This window comes from Papaver somniferum, chromosome 5 (assembly GCF_003573695.1).
Source record: "Papaver somniferum cultivar HN1 chromosome 5, ASM357369v1, whole genome shotgun sequence".
In the NCBI taxonomy this organism is placed as follows: Eukaryota; Viridiplantae; Streptophyta; class Magnoliopsida; order Ranunculales; family Papaveraceae; genus Papaver; species Papaver somniferum.
Window position 1 is genome coordinate 156,358,905 of NC_039362.1, and position 21,810 is coordinate 156,380,714.

Consider the following 21,810-nt stretch of genomic DNA (forward strand, 5'->3'; position numbering starts at 1 on the left):
TTATTAAAATTATTATTACTATTATTTTCATTCATAACCACTATTATAGTATTTTATTATTAACACTGATTGTTGAAATATTACCAACATTTCTATAATTATAACCTGTTGATTTTACATATAAGTCAACATACTCAAAAGCTTCTATGTGACTTTCGAAATTTGTTAATAATAAATATCTCGCTATATTTGTTCATACTTTTAGATTAATTATTCTTTAATCTTTATTAGCTAGAGTTACTAGTGTACCCTACAATTTTTACTTCATTGCATGCACATACAACCAAACAAACAAATCAATCAATCAATCAAGTCTTTAAATTATTAATATTTTTTAGTGATTAAGATTTATCTCACAACCCAACCCAGTTCTAAACTAATCTATTTCACTAACTAGCACTGGCTATTCTTATTGCTTCCCATATAAGATCTAATACTGAGCTCTGATACCAACATTATAGCGCCCCCTAAGCTAGCAGCTAACTAAACCAACAGATTAAACTAAATAAAGAGGCACTATGAATCTAAATCATTTACTTAAACATTCAATTACGAAATCTTCTACAAAACTTAACCCAAAACTAACCCCGCTCAGAATATATATACATGAAATTCTCTCTAATGATACATATACAATAGTCAATTGGTTTACAGATACAATAGACAACATAATAAATATAGCAGAAGTTAACTAATTAACGGAATCAACACTTGTGGCTTTCTCTGCGCAACTCTGATCTGTCTCTGAAAACTGAAAGTGGGAATAATTAACATTTATCTTCTAAGTAATCATAAACAAGATTAAGAAAAACAATAATGTTTTCCCAGACATTAAATAGTAACCAAGTCATTGAGATACACAAACACGAATATGGACAAGCTCTTTCTTCAAACAATGTATACTATGGTTGTGCAATTCCGAACTCGCAAATCCACACCTAATCGTAAATATGGATGTCGATAATTCCGAACTCGCAAACTGTCGACCGATATAAGCATAAAAGCTTAATTCATGTAGATATAAATGTGAAAGAGCATATCCTCACAGAAGTAAACAAACATGTATATGGACAAACTCTTCTTCAAACAATATACTATGGTTGTGCAATTCCGAACTCGCAAATCCACACCCAATCGTAAATATGGATGTCGACAATTCCGAACTCGCAAATTGTTGACCAATATATCATAAAAGCTCTAGGTATAAATGTGAAGGAGCGTATCCTATATACCACAGGTGGAAATTCGTATTTCCCATAACAATTTATATGACAAACAAACATTACAAGTCCTTTCCAAACCATGGAAAGATTAAGAAAATCAACATAAGCATAGTAATGCAATTTAAACAAAACATGGAATGCATACTCGACAATGCATGAGTTTGTTAAGCATAAACTTTTGTAAAAGAAACAACAATGATTACAAAAGAGTCAAATGTATTCCCACCTCTTTTGATGACAATCCACGCCTACCTCGATATCCACGATCCACTGGTTCATCCTTTGAATCGATCAATGTTAATATAGACTAACTGTTAATCATACAAGCACTCTAAGAGTTTAGCCAAAAGGCTCACACAAGAATCATACAACTCTATCTAATGGTTTTAAGCACATTATGACTTTACACCTTTTCATTCTCTATCTTTAGCATAGATAAAGTTTACTATTTGAATTGGGTTGTTTCTATAGTCCATTAGCTAAGTATAATGAGTATCTACAACTTTGTAGAAGAAGCTAAAGGTTAATTCGGACCACAAGAGATCCAAAAGTCTAATTAGGAAAACTGGCTCTAAGCCCAAGTCCAATAAACAATCCTACTAACCAAAGGCCTGATCCAACTGGTCAAGTAACAGTCTCTAACGGTCAGCTGAGTCAACTAACAGTCAACGTCGGTCAAAGGTCAAGTCCTAGTCACAAAGGACTCGGTCAGTGTCAACTCGGTCAAAGTAGGGAACTCGGTGAGTTAACTCAGGTAATAAATCGGGATCAAAATCAATTACTGAGTTAATTCAACTCAGTCAGATTGACCGAATCAGACACAAGGTTAAGTCAGCTAAACTGACTACGAGCTTAAACCAAGTAATAGTTTCACTAGGCTATAGTTTCATCTTCAAATTCATTTCATTTCTAACAGATAACGCTATAACTTCTCAATACTAAAATAACATACTTAATTTAAGTAAGCTTCAACGTCTGATTACAAACACAAATACAGCTTACCCGCAATTGCAGCTTTAAGCTTCTACAAGAGAGATTCAACTCCACACACTCATCTAACCCTCATATCACAACTTCATTTGCAGGATCATTATCAGATAACTCCAGTAATTCACTACCACCACAACATCAGTAACAACACCACTAGAACCCCAAATACCCTGAAGTTAAATTGTACCTGCAACTTCATCATTGCATACACTTCCTGCGTCTTCATCTCTACCACCATCCACAGTTCTAGACTTAATCATTTTAACGCCACCAATTCTCTGGCATTCTACATACAACCCAATTACAAATATAACTTCAGTTATATCACATCAAATCTCAACATTACATCTCCACCTGCAACTTCAACTATAGAAACAACAACACCAACAAACAACAACATCATTACCAAACTCATTAATCGCAATCCACATATAACTTATCCATTTTGTACCCAGCCCTGTGATTTCCAGAACTCAACCACAACAGTTCAGTTAATTCTCAACTGTAACACCACAGCCTTTACCCATTGACAAAACTCATTCCCTTTGCAAGACTCCAACATTCATCTATGTCTTAACCATCGCAGACACCAACAATATCACTTACAATTTCCAATCCTAACATAGAACCTATGTAATTCATAATCCACTACAGTTCCAGTTCAACCAACCATTCAATCTAACAAATTCAGTTAACATCCCTTAATTTGCAATCCCAATTAATTTACAAAATCCCTAATTCTCTTCATGCAACTCAGTTCAATAAGAAATCCCAATGATAGAAAACAATTACACAAACCCATTCTTCTACTTATTGTAATCTATTCGTACATTCTATGAGCCTTAAAAGAAAGATAGACATAAAAAAAAAAATCCTAAATTACCTTTGATTAGTTCAACTCAGGCAATTGAACTCGGTTCAGCAACACATCACCTGCTCACCCCTAATCCATCAATCTAACACAGCAACTCCCAATTCATGATTATCAAATTCGAACCAAGAACAACAACCCAATTCTTCATATCAACAAAAGCCAATTCTAATCTTCATCTTCTAGTCATTCTTCTAAATTTCTCCCAAACCTTCTTCATAACTGTATCTTCAACTCAATATCACTGACTTCTTCTTTACCTCATAATCTTCAAAACCCAACCTTCAATTTCTTCATAACCCTCACCAAAACGAACGCCAAATCAAATCTCTGAGAACCCTATTTCTCGATCTTCATCAGGAAAACTCTTTCTCGTTGATTAAATAACAACCCTATTAATCTTCATTTACCAACAACTCGGTCGACAAATTAATTCCACACGAATCCAAAATCAATCCACAAACCCTAACTTGATTCCCTGATTAATTTCTCGATCCTAATTGTTTTTCCTTCTTGACTTACAATCACTTCATCTTCTTCATCGTCTGCAAATACTTCTCAACTGCTTTACATCGATAATATCTCACACGAATCCTACGAGAAATTAGCAGAAGAAGAACATAGTAAAGAGAAGAGGAGAAGAAGAAGAAAAACAAGAAAAAGAAGAGAAAATGTGTTTCTCTATCGATCTGGTGAAGATAAGGCCGACTGAAAACGTTAAAGGAACCCAAGAATATGATAAGGGAAAACCACAATGTGTCCTTGTTGCATCAAAAGTGTTTTTCCCGAAAAAGACAATTTTACCCTTCATATTGTCTTTGATGTTTTCTTCTTCATGTGATATCTAATTCACACATTCGAGTAGTCCACTGTACGTAACTTTTCTAGATCTATTCAACGATACTAATTTCGTATCTATATCACTGTTAGATTAATTCCTATTAATTAACGTTCGTGTTAAACTAATCGAGTAATTATCAGCTAATACGTCTCTTGACTAGTCTAATAGCGTTGACGACCTCGAGGGTCTTTACAGGTAGGTTCCTTAAGAATGGACCAGGAAAAATTATGACTTATTCCAATATGGAGTTTATTCTTAAATATAACTGGCCCAAGTCGGGAGTGGAAATTTTTATTTTTATATCTATATGGAGTATTCTTTCGGAGAGGTTTTACAGTACATATAACTGTATAAATTCAGGGTGCAAAAACGTTCTATGGATTAAATCTCCTTATAATGAATATTTTGGTTTATGATGTTAAGGAAACACAACTACTCACTACTCATTTTAAATACTGAGTTATATGTATGTTGTTTGTTGCACATCCATAATGAGGGATCTAGGATTCATAATACTAGGATCCATAGGTATGTTGTTTGTTACACATCCATAATACTTGCACCGTGAAAAATCTAGGATTCTAGGTTCTATATGAGGGATAAAGTTGTTAACTATACTAAGAAGATTAAAGATAGAAGAGAAGACAAAGAATACATGTTTCTTGTGAAACCAACCATTGTAGGGAAGAGTGATCTTGAAGTTCAAATCTTGATCAAGTTCGCGAACAAGTGTTCGGGAACCCAATAATGATACAATAGAATCCTGATCTCCGTTGTAGTTTAACTGAACATTAATTGATTATTTCCATAAAGATACTTAAGATTGTACATTTACCCATATCATAATTCATAATATTCAAGAAAACTCACCTGAAAATCCAAACAGGTATATGGGGTTGAATTATCCTTTTGAGAATGGGAAGGATGTCGATGTTGTCATCAATGTCGCTATAATTAAGGATACTGCATTTGCATAAAAGGAAAAACTTGTCATGAATGGCATTGAACCTCACCTAAGTACTACTCTAGGAATCAGGCTATTCTTTGGCATTGTTAGAGCACTGATCGGTCGAACTCGCAAGCGATGCTATCTTAAGCTTGTTTGTCAATATTAGTGATCAAAACTATAAGTCTTGATTTCTAGTCTACTTATAGCGATGTCTAGAACTAGGATAGATTATGTAGTTGAGCATTAGACTTCACGGCGTCCATCATTAGAAGACGAAGAACTACTAAGGAGAGCTTATGGAATTTATCAACAAAAGGTATGTGGAGAATAAAACTCATCTATCAATTGGAAAGTCTATTTCTACTCTATCTCCTATATTGAGACAAAAGTCGTATTGCTATATAGTATTCGATTATACACATTTGAGATTTCCAGCCGAGTTTCACTCGCTCACATATTTCTCAAAATATGTGTTGGTAAGCTTTCGCTTCAACCAAGTTCATCTTATATTCTTGACGAAAGTCAAAAGATGATCATGTGAAAATCGTCGAGTAACATCTTACATGGTTTGTCTGATACAATCATTTGGTGTAGACTTGAAATATTTCGTAATGATTATTTCAATAACTTGAAAATTACTTTGATGCTAATAGTTCGTGAAAACAGCTATTGTCATCCTCTAAGAATGTTTCAATGATTGAAATAGAGTTTAGAACAATTGGGTACAAGCATAGTATGTGTACTTGCATATATGTAATCCATGTCCGGGAACCATAGTATGTATACCCGTATGTGTACCTGTTGGTTTGTGAAAGTCTTGGAGCCTAAGTACACATACTGGTACCCGTACTGGTGTAAGGTTTGGGTCCGGGAATTTCTGTTGTGTTTGGAGGTATGCGTGCCCGTTCGCATACTGGTGAACCCAAATTCAGTCCGACTACTTAAGTATGCGTACCTGTTTGCATACTTGAGTGGTTAAAGGTCTAGAATCGGGTTGTTCATGAACTAATACAATTTTTATAATAAGGAATGCAATCTTTGTAGACCGTGGCTATAATGTTCATGAATTGAATCGAACGAATCAAACCGATTTGCTTCGATTGTGTTCTTGTATACTTCTTTGAGAATGTAACAATTGAACAACTCTATAACTAGTTTCATTTGAGTCATTTGAACTAGTTGTGGTTAAGATGAATAAGGTTAACATGAGAGTGTCCATATAGCTAAATTTGGTTAACCAATGTTGATCCAACCTAGTGTACACGTTTAGGTACGGTTACTCAAACCGTAATGGAGGTACATTTCATTTGTGTGTAACGATCTAAGTTCAATCTAATGGTTGAAAGATATTAGCTTGAGTCTAATCAGGTTTTAATCTAACGGTGAATATTGAATGCTTTGTTACCAAGGTAACTTAGATTGCAAACCCTGATTTGAAAACTATATAAGAGAGAGCTCTAGCAACTAGAAAACCTAATCCCAACACCTTTTGTGTGATACTAGTTGCGATTAGAGTCGATTCTCCTTTGACTATAGGTTTTTCACGAAACCCTGTAGGTTAATGACTTGAAAAATTCATTAGGATTGTGAAGCCAGGCCCAACTATTTTCTCTGTAGTTGTGTGTTTTGATCTTACTTCTACTATCGTGATTGAGTATTATCTTTGCTAAGATTTGCTTGAGATTTATCTCCGATAGGTAAGATTAGAATAAGTGACAAACATCTTCGTCTCATCATTTGTGATTCCACAATATCTTGTTTCGCTTCCATACGATTAAGATTATTGTGAGGTGATTGATAATAGTAGGTTGTTCTTCGGGAATATAAGTCTGGCTTATCAATTGGTTCCTGTGCACCTTGATTTATCAAAAGACGGAACAAAACTCATAGGAATTTATGCGGGAGTCAGATTTATCTGTTCCAATAGACTTTTCTGTGTGAGACATATTTGTTTATCAAGTCTTCGACTTTGAGTCGTAGCAACTCTTGGTCGTGGGTGAGATCAACTAAGGGAATCAAGTGTATAGAATCCTGCTGGGGTTCAGAGACGTAAGGAGCGCAACTGTACCTTGATCATTGTGAGATTGATTAGGGCTCAACTACATTACACTCCAAAGTTCATTGGTAGTAGGCTAGTGTATGTAGCGGCTTAATACAGTGTGGTTTTTAAAGTTGGACCTGGTCCCGGGGTTTTTCTTCATTTACGGTTTCCTCGTTAACAAAATTTCTGGTTTCTGTATTATTTCTTTTCCGCATTATATATTGTTATATAATAGAAATATCACAGGTTGTGCTTTAAGTTCAATCAATTCTTGAATGTGATCTTTGGGTTGTTGATTGAATTGATTGACACTTGGATATTGGTTTGTGATACCGTCCAAGTTATTTCTCTTATTTAACCGGGCTCGCAAATTGCTATTTGTTTGATTGCAGATTGAATTGAGAAATTGAGATATAAACTCATTGATATACTTTTCTATAGATTGAGTCTGACTGTCTAGTTAATTCTCTTGAAATTATATTGGAGTTTGTCCACTCAGATTTCCGAAGGAAATATTGGGTGTGGTTGTTAGTCCCCCGCTTTTTCAAGCATGTAATAGATTACTTCTAGAAAGTACGAAAAAAATGAGAAAATTTTGTTTAATAACTTTGTCTGAGAAAAATTCATGGAGAACTGTTCTCAGCAATGAGATATCTGAAAGCCCTAGAGATACTACTTTAACATAATTATTACTATTGTCTATTAGTAATGTAGAGCATGATCTAACCGCAACACATAATCTAACTGTCAATCTTCGTGAACCAGTAGCCACAAACAGAATAACATCTTAAGTTTCAAAATATAGTGATAAAAAATTACGACATAAAATCTAACTGTCAATTTGCATAAGCACACACGAGGAAACATGATATTTGGCTAGCATATATTTTTGTTAGTAGGTAGGAAGTTCGGAGCACTTTTTGCAGATTACAAGCGATAATGAACATAAGAAGAAATAAGTACATAACTAATTAAAGAACTTCTGATAGCTCAAGTGACATGTAAAAGAATGAAATGATTCATATCTTTTATTTGCTCAGAAATAATATTTACCTACTACTCATACTTCATCTATAATTCAAACCTGTCTGATTTGCATGAAGAGCATGCTAAACCTCGGGAAGGTTGAAGTAATAGTGCCTTTCATAGATCATACACATCAACTCCAACACTGATTTTAGTAGCCTACAAGGAACGTTAAATTAGATACACCATGTAACCAATTAGCGTACATTTGAGGGCAACAAGATAAAGAAAACTTGTACCATTTTTCGCAAGCGTAACTCTTGCTCTACAAGGGACGGTAGCAAAAATTAAGTATGACGTCGTAAATGTCCATATAATTACCAAAAATCGCATTTGCTTCGCTAATAGTAGAAATGCATGATTTGCTCACATTGTGAGGAATATCGAACGTATAATCATCAAAACAACATTCATTCATGACTGTAAGGCCGACTTAATCAGAGATCATACCGTGAGACCAAAAGTACTTTTACATTGCAGGGACATCGTTGTCAAGGTTGAGAAGTGGATTTCCAGTCTGTTTGGAAGAAAAAAATTTATAGAGTAAGAATAAGAACACAAGAATTCACTAAGTCTGATAAAATAATGGATGTTGAATCAAAAGTCTCAGTAAAACATTATAAAGAATTCGGGTGTAACAGGTAGTCAAGTATTTCTTACAGCTAATCTTTTGATATTGAATTTGAAGTCACTTGAATACGTATTGTGGTCCATAAGAGCATTAGCTAACTGTGGTATGTAAAGTCCTGCCACATAAACACCACATTCAAGGAATAAATAGAGATGAAATTCTCAACAAGTTTCCACAAATAAAAAAATCAGCAGAAAAATGTCATAGCTCAGTATTCTTGTAAATTTGGAACATACTTACATTTATGTATTCATTTCGATTCTTTACAAAAGATATGAAAAATGACAACAAAATGTGGCATAGAGGTTCTAACCTGCATGACTTTCTCCATATTAAATGCATATGGAGAAAGTTACTTGTCTAAACTAACTTTCTCCATATGGAGAAAGTTACTTGCATATCTCTAGCTGCAAAGGAAAATTCAAAAACGGTTGAGGCGTTACTTGTCTAAACCAACTTAATCTACACAACATATACTTTTCATTTCATTGGCATTTAAGGTTGCTTGAAAACCAGCTTCCAACTTTGTGTTTTTTCACTCTTAAATGTTGATTGTTAGCAAACAAGAACTGGAAATCTAATTGTGTAAACACCATATTCACATACCAGTTTCAGCATCCCCAGTAGTATAATCCGAAGTAGTATTTGAATAAGACCATCCAACCCTAGCAGGTGATTCAATAAAGAGAAGATTTGAAGAAGACTAAACTTAAAATATACTCCCTCCGTCCCAAATTAGATGAGCTGGTTGGTTTTTAAAAAAAAAAATCTCATAAGTAGATGAGCTATCTAACTAATCAAGGGGATAATTCTAAAACTGTCATTTTAATTGATTATTGTTACTATAAGAAACATGTATAATTTGATAGCCATGTTTATATTCGTTACATAGGTGTTTTAAAATGATTTTCAACGGTATAAAGTTTATGAAAAACCGTACTAGTGTAAAAGAGATAAATCAATCTAAGTTTTACTAGTTATTATCCATAAGTGAATAATTGTAAAAAAATACTTAAACATACTCCCATTTCCTCCTTGCCTTAAGAACTGTGCAAACTACAACTAGCTCATCTTAAAATTAACTATTAATAATAATAAATCCCCAAAGTTTGAAACCCTAAGTTCACAAATTTAAGTTACATTTGGATTAAATGTTGATTATAAACCAAACACCCAATATCAACATATTTTAAAGCCCTAATTTTATAAATGTAAGCTTATATAAGTATTTCATCCCATGATACAACTTTTATAAAACAGTGTGTAATATCAAGTATTAGTTGAAGAATTCATAGAAACGAAATTTGAAATCTGATAAAAAATTGTACCTTTTTTTTAATAGAATGAGACGATGAGCTTCTTCTTATGCTCGTTTCCTCCAAGAAAGTAGAATGAAGAGGGTATCAAGTACACCACAATCTTTTAGATATCAACATATAAGTCTGATACCCTGTGTGATCTAATATAAACAGAGATTATCAACAGGATAACAAACCACAAGGTATACACTAAATATATAATTTTAGTTCAAAACCGAACACAACTATAGGGATGAACCCAAATGTTGGATTAACATATAATGTATTTATTTTTAATTATAACTAATACAATAATTATAATTTTGGAAAATAAAAGTAAAGACACAAAAAGATTTTGTTAACGAGGAAACAATAACTATAATTTTCGAAACCGAACACAACTACAGAAATTTAGTGTTTGATGAAAGTACTTTCTAAGGCTATTCTATGGGTATTGAAAAGTGGAGAACGTATGCACCCAAGAGTTAAATATACCACTTAGGCATACACGATGAGATTCCTAGCGAGGGATAGGTCTGCACTGCGCCATCGCTAGTTTTGCTATTGCTCGTCGGTTTGATCATCGTTCAGCAGTTCCTCATCCAATGGACATGAGCTCATTCCGTATAAATTCCCAAGTTCAAATTCATTTTAACTCACACCATCTCAACTTCAAATTCATTTCAATATTCTTAGAGATCGCTTCACTCGAGAAGAAGATGTTTCTTTAATTTGATATTCGAAATGAGTTGAGCGATAGAGATTTCAATTTAGTGACTTTTAATTTATGGGACACCATGTTTCGAAAGTTTATGACGTTAAGTCATGTAAAGTCAAGAATAACAACTGAGTGTCTTAAAGAAAGATATTGCTTCCTCAATAACGAAGTGAGAAAGTGTGCACAAATTTTGTAGATGATAAAAGGGGATCATCCGGGGTTATCAATCGATAAACTGAAATTAGAGCTTATACCAAATTTGTTTAAGACAACAGAAAACGGTTTAAGCTTGATGAACGTTATCAACTCTACAAGATTCATGTGCAGGGATTTAATTTTTATTAAGTATTATGTAATGAAATTGCGGTTAATTTAATGTTGGAATCTAATGAAATGATAAATTAGTTTCACAATTTGAACATTAATTTAAAGATAGTTTTCATTGATTAAAACGAAAATATTACATTAGAAATATTTATATTAAATTGCATTCATAAACTACTCACTTCCCTGACCATTTCCTCCCTGATCATCAAAGATATGATTGCCCATGCTTTCTGGATCAAGAGTGCTATTCAACATATCAGAGATTGTGTCGGTTTGAGACTGACTCGGTGCTTGAATCTCTTAAGAATCGTCAAAACCTTGAAAAGTGATGGGTTCACTCAGGGGAGGAGGGCATGATACAATTCTTGAAATGAGTGAGCTTGAAATAGTTGAAATGCTTATGTGGTTGAGGCAATTGGGATATACAGAGTAGATTGCCTAACTGCTTCAATGTTCAAGCCACCACCAGGAGTCATAGTGTCAGTTGGAAATTGGTTAAACAAACGTCCAGGAGTTGTACCCATGTCAACGACTTTATTACTTTTACGTACTACTTGACTATCTAACATTTCATTTGGAGTAGAACTTTCTGGTAAATTCTGCATAGAAAGGCTTATCAAACTTCTTTTTTCACTTCCACGACTTCCAGAACTCCGGTGTCTTGATCCTCCCGCAATAATACCTCTACAACCATGACTCATACCTCTCCACCAGGACTTGAGAGCACACTATGACTCATACCTCTACCTGACCCGAATTTGTACCACCATGACCGGAATATCCTGGACTCATCTCAAACATCATGCTTTATCTCACTCTTTGCATCTCACTTAGGTGGAATTTCTGAACTCCATGTAGTAGATCATGATAATCGTTCAACTAGTTCTGATACTGCTCCGGTATAACATCTATCCCCCAGTTTTGGGTAGGTCCGTTCAAGTGCACTAGAATCAATCAGGTGAATAATAATATTTCCATGCATAGTTAGAGTTTGTAAGTCCCAACAAAGTGGTGTCATAATAGACGATTGTTGATGGTGGTTTTTAGTTCAGGGATAAAGTTGTAAATTTCCCGCATTTAATATACTGTCACTCTGCAAAGAGACAGATCCATGTAAAAGTGATGAGTGTCCAACCTCTTCACTGGCGCATTTATTGAGCAATTCAACATATTCACATGAAATTTACCCAGAATGGTGCATGTAGCAACAATCCCAGATGTTCTGTAAATTTTGGCACCTTTCCTGTATTATTCAGTTAATATAAGTTTCTTTGAACGCTTTCTGTGTTGTGTTCCCCAGATGAACCCTTAATATTGATATGACATGACAATTTTTGTTCACTCGCAGCAGAGTAACACGAATTTCCAAGTATCAAGGCTAAGGTCCTTCCATAAAGTATTCAATCGGAAAGCAAACTGCTCTCTGGCAATGAACTTAAATAACTCTGTGTCAACACATAGAATTCAATCAATTTTGTGATAATTCAAAAAATTTAGATATTACCCTGACTAATTTTCAAAATTAGGGTTTTGCGCCCTGCGCAGTATATTAGACCTTGCCTTTCGAAATTAAGCCTAGGCGAACTAGGCAATTAATACGCCATGGATTAGTAGGTGCAAAATCATACCCACAATCAGAAAACAAGGAATAAAGGAGCCGCGGAATAGGAGCAGCAACAAAAGGAGGTGTGTCCATGCCACAGGCCAGTCGGCGCCACTTGCAAGTGGCCAAGCCCCATGCTGCTCGAACTGGCCCTTATTCCCGCCACACGCACATGAGTTGTGGCTGGGCCCATACTTGCCGGTCCTATTTCCCATCGACCAATCAGGTCGCTTTAAATCCGCCACACACACACTAGAAGTGTGGCCACACATTATACTTGGACGACCCCTCTTTCAATCGACCAATCAGGTCGCTCTAAACCTTCCACAGTATTAAAAGAGGCAAGGTTGCGCCAGATGATCACAATGCCAAATTGGCTTTCCAAAAGTCGCGCCATTACGCTAATTGTCATGCCAAACATTCCAAACGTGACATTCCACTCTGGCATGCTAGTGACATGCCGAACATACCATGCCTCTCCAAAACGTTAATTGGCATGCCAAACATACCGAACGTGCCACTTTGCCAGAGAAGCATGCCGAACGTGGTAACGTACCATAAATAGCGCGCCAACGTGCTAACCCACCTCTTTTTCATGGCCAAACGCCATAACATATTCCAATTAGGGTATTCCAAACACGGCTCTGCCTTGGCGGCATTGGTCGAAACCCTAATTTCCAGTTGCGGCCCAATTACGCCACTTTGGCCCCACAACATCCCACGAGCCATGTGGGACCCGCCAAACCCTAAAAATGGCGCCATTCCATAACCACCCGTGGCCATCCTTGTGTCTGTGGTTATTCCCATGTTATGGATTGCCATAATTTCTTTAATGTGGCCATGGCGCCGATTGCATAAGACGCCACCGTGACGCGGCCATGGCCACATGCGCTAATTAGGGGTTCGATATGCCAAACCCTTATTTAGCTAAAGTTGCCACGCAAACTAAGTCAGGTAATTCTCCTAAGGCCTTAAAGTTTAATGTAACAACAGGGCCAATGTTGCCGGAGCCATATTTGAGTCTAACACCAATATGCCAAAAATAAATGCCATGGCTACATCAGGCGCCACTGTGTCATTGGCATGCCGCTATATGCCACTACGCCATTGGCGTGTGCCAATAACGCCACTGTGCTACCATCAGGCGCCAACAGAATGTGGCCATAATCAATGGCCACCCTTTCTCATGAGTTACGATCTCAACCGTCCAAATTCGCCACAGAATTGACAGGCCTGTGGAAAGTTTTGGGAGACCAACCAAGACAAGCCAAATAGCATCACGTGTTATTCTCGTGTGAGACTTGCCACACATAGCAATCTGCTACATGTTTTCCATGAAAACACTCGAGACATCAAACATATGTCACAAACTGGGGGATGCTCATCAGGGTATTGATATGGAGGTTTACAGCGTGTGGCGTGCAACACGCCCATTATAAGAAAGTGTCATAAAGCAGGGAAGTTAGTGGCGGCAAGAAGTAGTGGGTGTAAACTAACCAGTTTCCTACATGGTGGGAACGTGGTCTCTGGCATTTACACATAATCCCACTTCTCCATTACTCAATCACTCCCACTTTCTACGAGATCAGGGTGCGTTCAATATGACTTGTATAAATAGGTTTTACCTATTTCCACAAACCAACAAGTTTTGGTCATAACAACAACACAGTATCCAGAAAAACACCAATGAAATGATAGCTTACATTCCGCAAGCCAGTTCCAATTCTGATACAAGTCATAAAATAGCTACACCTTCAGAATTAATCATTCTGTTCTCAACACCTTCTTCGCTTCCCTCCCTAAGACCAACCCTTCTCCTTCACTTTGTGACTGAAGCAAGACTATTGTACAAATTGATATCTCTAATCTAAAGTACTCTCGTGCAGTGCATTTTTTTAGGTTTAGATTTGTTTCTCATCCACACACCGAAATTTACCAAAACCAGCAGAAACAGTTTTTACCCATAAATAATTGGCGACCACAGTGGGAGATTAATCTCTCGGTTGCAATACCAATTTCCAATTTCATTTTTCAGTCCCAATTTCAAGATGGTAGAGCTTAGGTCCATGTCAGCAACAAACCCTGATGCCACCGGCGCTGAAAACGCCCTTGATATCAACGTTCCTTCCAGTGACATAAATGTACCACCTATCAGCATGATCAACATCCGCGGCGCCGCAGACTCTACCACCAACACCAGCGGCGTGGGAAACGTTCCCTCGGGCATTACACCTCCGATCACCAGAGCCAGAGCCGCTGCCGCCACCCCCATTGTTTCTTCAAGTGTGACGCCCCCAGTTTTCACCAGAGCTGTTGTCACTCCACCATCAGGACGAGAGACCGGAGGATCCATAGGAAGCCAACCCCTTATTACCATTGATGATTTGATGGAAAGACTAGAAGTTCTTGCTAAGGCTCAGACGGACATGGCCACAACTCAAAAGGAGCGAAACAACGAACATCCGAATAATTAGTCAAGGGATTCAGAATTCGGGCGTTAGATTGTCATAAACCAAATGTGACTGAACATCAATTGGTGGAGTTGTGCATTAATGCTTTCTGGGGACTCTGTTCACAAAACCATGTAATCTATGATGGAGCAAGTGTGTGAGATTCCCTATTTCTCCAAGATGCAGCGTCGAGATATATTTTCGGTCCTCAACTGTGTTGCATTGGCCCTTCGACCTTTGCTCCAGGAGCCGCTTCAACGTTCTCTCTAAAAGCCGTCGCTTCAACGTTCTCTCCGGAAGCCGCTTCACTTCAACGTTTCGCTCCAGGAGCCGCTTCAACGTTTCGCTTCAGAAGCCTCCACTTCAACTTTTCACTCCAGAAGCCGCTTCTCTTCAAAGTTTCGCTCCAGAAGCCGCTTCAACGTTCTCTCCAAAAGCCGTCACTTCTTCCTGCCAAGGTTCGTTCCTGTAGCCTCCACTCCTCCCTGTCAAGGATTGTGATCGCAGCCAGCCAAGTCTCTGCTGATCACAGTTGCTGCCAAGAACCGCTGCTGCTCGTTTGTTGATACCAGCCAGAGCTTCACCATAGAAACAACCACTACAAAGAATATTTTGTCCATGCTATGTTCCAAGCATCCCATCCAAGAGAGTACAATAAGCTTGTATAAAATCACAGAGGCGTGGATTCAAGGCGGTGCAATCAAAGTAAGCTACACTTGGGGACTGAAGCCTCCTTCAGGTTTAAAAGTTTAAACGCAGTCACCGCCTTACTAGCGAGTGCAATGGAAGCACATCTTCCACGAGAAAATAAGCTCAGGACAATTATACATTGGGACTTTTGTCACGCTGCTTACTCACGTTAGAGCCTGATACACCTAAAGCCCAATCATGCGCGAAGGACATTCCTAGCGAGGACAGAGCTAAGTAACTATCCATAAACTAAATGTTTTATATCTATTAGGCATATCAAATAAATTTTAAATCTCTTAGTGTTGAGACGTTAAAATTCCTCAACACTCACCACTGTGTTGCCAGGCAAACTGCCTCAACACATCCTTCCTCTTAGTGTTGAGACGTGTAATTCCTCAACACTCACTACTGTGTTGCCAGGCATGCTGCCTCAACACACCTTTCCTCATAGTGTTGAAACGTATAAATTCCTCAACACTCACCATTGTGTTGCCAGGCAAACTGCTTCAACATATTTTTTCCTCTTAGTGTTGAGACGTTCAAACTCATCAACACTCACCACTGTGTTGTCAGGAAAACTGCCTCAACACATTTTTCCTCTTAGTGTTGATATGTTCAAACTCCTCCACACTCAACACTCTGTTGCCAGGAAAACCGATTCAACACATTTTTCCTCTTACTGTTGAGAGGTTCAAACTCCTCAACACTCACCACTGTGTTGCCAGGAAAACTGCCTCAAGACATTTTTCCCCTTAGTGTTGAGACGTTCAAACTCCTCAACACTCACCACTATGTTTCCAGAAAAACTGCCTCAACACATTGTTCCTCTTAGTGTTGAGACGTTCAAACTCCTCAACACTCACCATTGTGTTTCCAAGCAAACTTCCTCAACACATTTTTCCTCTTAGTGTTGAGACGTTCAAACTCCTCAACACTCACCATTGTGTTTCCAGGCAAACTGCCTCAACACATTTTTTCTCTTGGTGTTGAGACGTGAAAATTCCTCAACGCTCACCACTGTGTTGCCAGGCATGCTACCTCAACACACCTTTCCTCTTAGTATTGAGACGTGTAAATTCCTCAACACTCACCACTGTGTTGCCAAGAAAACTGCTTCAACATATTTTCCTCTTAGTGTTTAAACGTTCAAACTCCTCAACACTCATCACTGTGTTTCCAGGCAAACTGCCTCAACACATTTTTCCTCTTAGTGTTGAGACGTTCAAACTCCTCAACAGTCACCACTGTGTTGCCAGGAAAACTGCCTCAACACATTTTTCCTCTTGGTGTTGAGACGTTCAAACTCCTCAACACTCACCACTGTGTTGCCAGGAAAACTGCTTCAACACATTTTTCCTCTTAGTGTTGAGACATTCAAACTCGTAAAACACTCACCATTGTGTTTCCAGGCAAAATGCCTCAACACATTTTTCCTCTTAGTGTTGAGACGTTCAAACTCCTCAACACTCACCATTTTGTTGCCAGGAAAACTGCCTCAACACATTTTTCCGCTTAGTGTTGAGACGTTCAAACTCCTCAACACTCACCATTGTGTTGCCAAGTAAATTGCCTCAACACATGTTTTCTCTCGGTGTTGAGACGTGAAAATTCCTCAACACTCACCACTGTGTTGCCAGGCATGCCACCTCAACACACCTTTCCTCTTAGTGTTGAGACGCGTAAATTCCTCAACACTCACCACTGTGTTGCCAGGAAAACTTCTTCAACATATTTTTCCTCTTAGTGTTTAAACATTCAAACTCCTCACCACTCACCACTTTGTTTCCAGGCAAACTGCCTCAACACATTTTTCCTCTTAGTGTTGAGACGTTCAAACTCCTCAACACTCACCATTGTGTTGCCAGGAAAACTTCCTCAACACATTTTTTTCCTTTTAGTGTTGAGACGTTAAACTCTCCAACACTCACCACTGTGTTGCAAGGCAAACTGCTTCAACAAATTTTTCCTCTTAGTGTTGAGACGTTCAAACTCCTCAACACCCACCATTGTGTTGCCAGGAAAAATGCCGCAACACATTTTTCCTCTTAGTGTTGAGACGTTCAAACTCCTCAACACTCACCGTTGTGTTGCCAGGCAAACTTCCTCAACACATTTTTCCTCTTAGTGTCGAGACGTTCAAACTCCTCAACACTCACCACTGTGTTGCCAGGAAAATGCCTCAACATGTTTTTCCTCTTAGTATTGAGACGTTCAAACTCCTCAACACTCACCACTATGCTGCCAGGCAAACTACTTCAACACATTTTTCCTCTTAGTGTTGAGACGTTCAAACTCCTCAACACTCACCACTGTGTTTCCAGGAAAACTTCCTCAAGACATTTTTCCTCTTAGTGTTGAGACGTTCAAACTCTTCAACAGTCACCACTATGTTGCCAGGAAAACTGCCTCAACACATTCTTCCTCTTAGTGTTGAGACGTTCAAACTCCTCAATACTCACCATTGTGTTTCCAGGCAAATTGCCTCAACACATTTTTCCTCTTAGTGTTGAGACGTTCAAACTCCTCAACACTCACTAGTGAGTTTCCAGGAAAACTGCCTCAACACATTTTTCCTCCTTGTGTTGAGACGTGAAAATTCCTCAACACTCACCACTGTGTTTCCAGGAAAACTGCCTCAACATATTTTTCCTCATAGTGTTGAGATGTTCAAACTCCTCAACACTCACCACTATGTTGCCAGGCAAACTGCTTCAACACATTTTTCCTCTTAGTATTGAGATGTTCAAACTCCTCAACACTCACCACTGTGTTGCCAGGAAAACTGCCTCAACACATTTTTTCTCTTTGTGTTGAGACGTTCAAACTCCTAAACACTCACCACTGTATTGCCATGTAAACTGCTTCAATACATTTTTCCACTTAGTGTTGAGACGTTCAAACTCCTCAACACTCACCATTGTGTTTCCAGACAAACTGCCTCAACACATTTTTCCTCTTAGTGTTGAGATGTTCAAACTCCTCAACAATCACCATTGTGTTGCCAGGAAAACTTCCTCAACACGTTTTCCTCTTGGTGTTGAGACGTGAAAATTCCTCAACACTCACCACTATGTTTCCAGGCAAACTGCCTCAACATATTTTTCTTCTTAGTGTTGAGACGTTCAAACTCCTCAACACTCACCATTGTGTTGCAAAGCAAACTTTCTCAATACATTTTTTCTTCTTAGTGTTGAGACGTTCAAACTCATCAAAACTCACCATTGTGTTTCCAGGAAAACTGCTTCAACATATTTTTCCTCTTAGTGTTGAGACGTTCAAACTCCTAAACACTCACCATTGTGTTGCCAAGCAAAATGCCTCAACACATTTTTCCTCTGAGTGTTGAGACGTTCAAACTCCTCAACACTCACTATTGTGTTGCCAGGCAAACTGCCTCAACACATTTTTCCTTTTAGTGTTGAGATGTTCAAACTCCTCAACACTCACCATTGTGTTGCCAGGAAAACTGCCTCAACATATTTTCCTCTTAGTGTTGTGACGTTCAAACTCCTCAACACTCACCACTGTGTTGCCAGGAAAACTGCTTCAACACATTTTTCCTCTTAGTGTTGAGACGTTCAAACTCCTCAACACTCACTATTGTGTTGTCAGGCAACTTGCCTCAACACATCCTTCCTCTTAGTGTTGAGACGTTCATATTCCTCAACACTCACTACTGTGTTGTCAGTCAACTTGCCTCAACACATCTTTCCTCTTAGTGTTGAGATGTACAAATTCCTCGACACCCAGCACAAAGATTACAAATTTCTCATGCCTCTTGCCAAAGGTCAATCGAATTTTTCTGGTAATCTTCTCATGTCTTGACTTTTCTATTTTTTATCCTTGTCTGCCACCATATCATGCTTACCCCCCAACAATGCTACTGTTACGTGTTAAGCAGGGGACTTAATGTTGATGGTGGTTTTTAGTTCAGGGATAAAGTTGTAAATTTCTCGCATTTAATATACTTCACTCTGCAAAGAGACAGAGCCATGTAAAAGTGATGAGTGTCCAACCTCTTCATTGGAGCATTTATTGAGAAATTCAATATATTCACATGAAATTTACCCAGAATGGTGAATGTAGCAACAATCCAAGATGTTCTGTAAATTTTGGCACCTTGCCTGTATTAATCAGTTAATATAAGTTTCTTTGAATACTTTATGTTTTTTGTTCCCCGACTGAACCCTTAATATTGATATGGAATGACAATTGGTGTTCACTCGCAGCAGAGTAACACGAATTTCCAAGTATCAAGGCTAAGGTCCTTGCATAAAGTATTCAATCGGAAAGCATATTGCTCTCTGGAAATGAACTTAAAGAACTCTGTATCAACACATAGAATTCAGTCAATTTTGTGATAATTCACAAAATTTAGATATTACCCTGAAAATATAATTCACCAATCAGGTCGCTTTAAATCCGCCACACGCACACTAGAAGTGTGGCCACACTCATACTTGGCCGGCCCCTCTTTTAATCGACCAATCAGGTCGCTCTAAACCTGCCACAGTATTAAAAGAGGCAAGGTTGCACCAGATGATCACAATGCCAAATTGGCTTTCCAAAAGTCACGCCATTACGCTAATTGGCATGCCAAACATGCCAAACGTGATGTTCCGCTCCGGCATGCTAGTGACATGCCAAACATGCGATGCCTCGCCAAAACGCTAATTGGTATGCTAAACATGCCGAACGTACCACTTTTCCACAGAAGCCTGCCGAACGTGGCAACGTACCATAAATAGCGCGCCAACGTGCTAACCCACCTTTTGTTCATGGCCAAATGCCATAATATAATCCAATTAGGGTATTCCAAACACGGCTCTTCCTTGGAAGTTATTTACGGAAACATGGGAGTAATCTTGGTCCTGTTCGACTTGATATGGAAGTTATATGCATTACCAACCGTGGATTTTTCTTGTGGGGGCATAATAGGAGAGTTTGAATGAATTTGGAAACGCGTATGAGAAAAGAAAGGGAGATATTGCCGTGACTTGGAGTAAAAGAAAAGGAGAAGAAATCTCGAGTATTTCTGGAGATTTATTAAGCTTTCGCGTATAAAGAGAGACGTGGGGAGTTTCAGAAAGGGAATAGAGAGTTGGGGGGTCAATTAGGAGGCCACAGAGGTGAAGGAAAGCAGTGCAGAGAATTATTGCTACTGCTGCTGCAGTTAATAAGAACACGAAGAACATTGGACGAACAGAAACAATCGCAATTCTGCTGCAACATAAGACTATCGTTCTTCTACAGTCTTAGAACGTTGTAACAGTGGCGTCTGTAACACCCTTACAGCGTTGCAAATCTATGTGTTAAGCAATTTCTTCAATAAAACACCTTGTTGAGCTATGGATTATTATTTTGTGCGTGTTTTTGATATGAAAAGCTAAACCCCAACACTGGGACGACGGAGGAAGCTATATTTCATGCATGTGGTAATTATATTTAATTCTTTTATGACTACTTGCACTATTATCATCGTTTTATGATTTTTCTTAATTGATTGTGATGTCGTATGATGATGTATGCTTGGTCTAAGTGCTTTTGATGCGTCATGCTAGTGATTTACAGTCAATCTTTTAAAAATCTACCTTGGCAAAGAATTAAAGTCAATATTGTTTGAGCTATAATTGTTTGGAATAAATATATGAATCGCATGAATGAGTTTATGTGGAATCCCGAGTCTCAATACCTCTCGTTATTGTGACAAACTTTTGTATATATATATTTTTTTATTATTAAGTCTGAAATCAGATCTCTACAAGTCTTTTAACGAATACTTATCACTTAAAAAACTACATCAATTTTTTTCGCCGCCGACGCGGATTTGTATTAGGTTTTAGGTTTTAGATTTATTTTATTTTTTAGATCTTTCGTTCTCTTTTACGCCTTTGGTATTTTTTGATTCTTTTCCAGGTTTGAAGCGAAGCTAAAAGGAAAGAAAAGAGGGGTCTAAAAGGAATGAAGAACATTTTGTATATATTTAGATTTTATTAGTTTTTTTATTTTTAGAAATTGTAAATAGGGTTTTATTTTGTAATTTTTTTATTTATTTTTGGACACTTTTTGGACTTGGACATTATTTTTAAAACCCTAAGGAAGGGTTTAAAATTAAATAAAAATTGTTTGCATGGAAGGACGACAGTTACGAT

General features: G+C 37.8%; 1 pseudogene; it reads right to left on the bottom strand.

Annotated features, from left to right (window-relative positions):
- Positions 1-11,616, bottom strand: part of LOC113279917 — a 17,208-nt pseudogene extending 5,592 nt beyond the window's left edge.
- Positions 11,617-21,810: the final 10,194 nt, after the last annotated feature.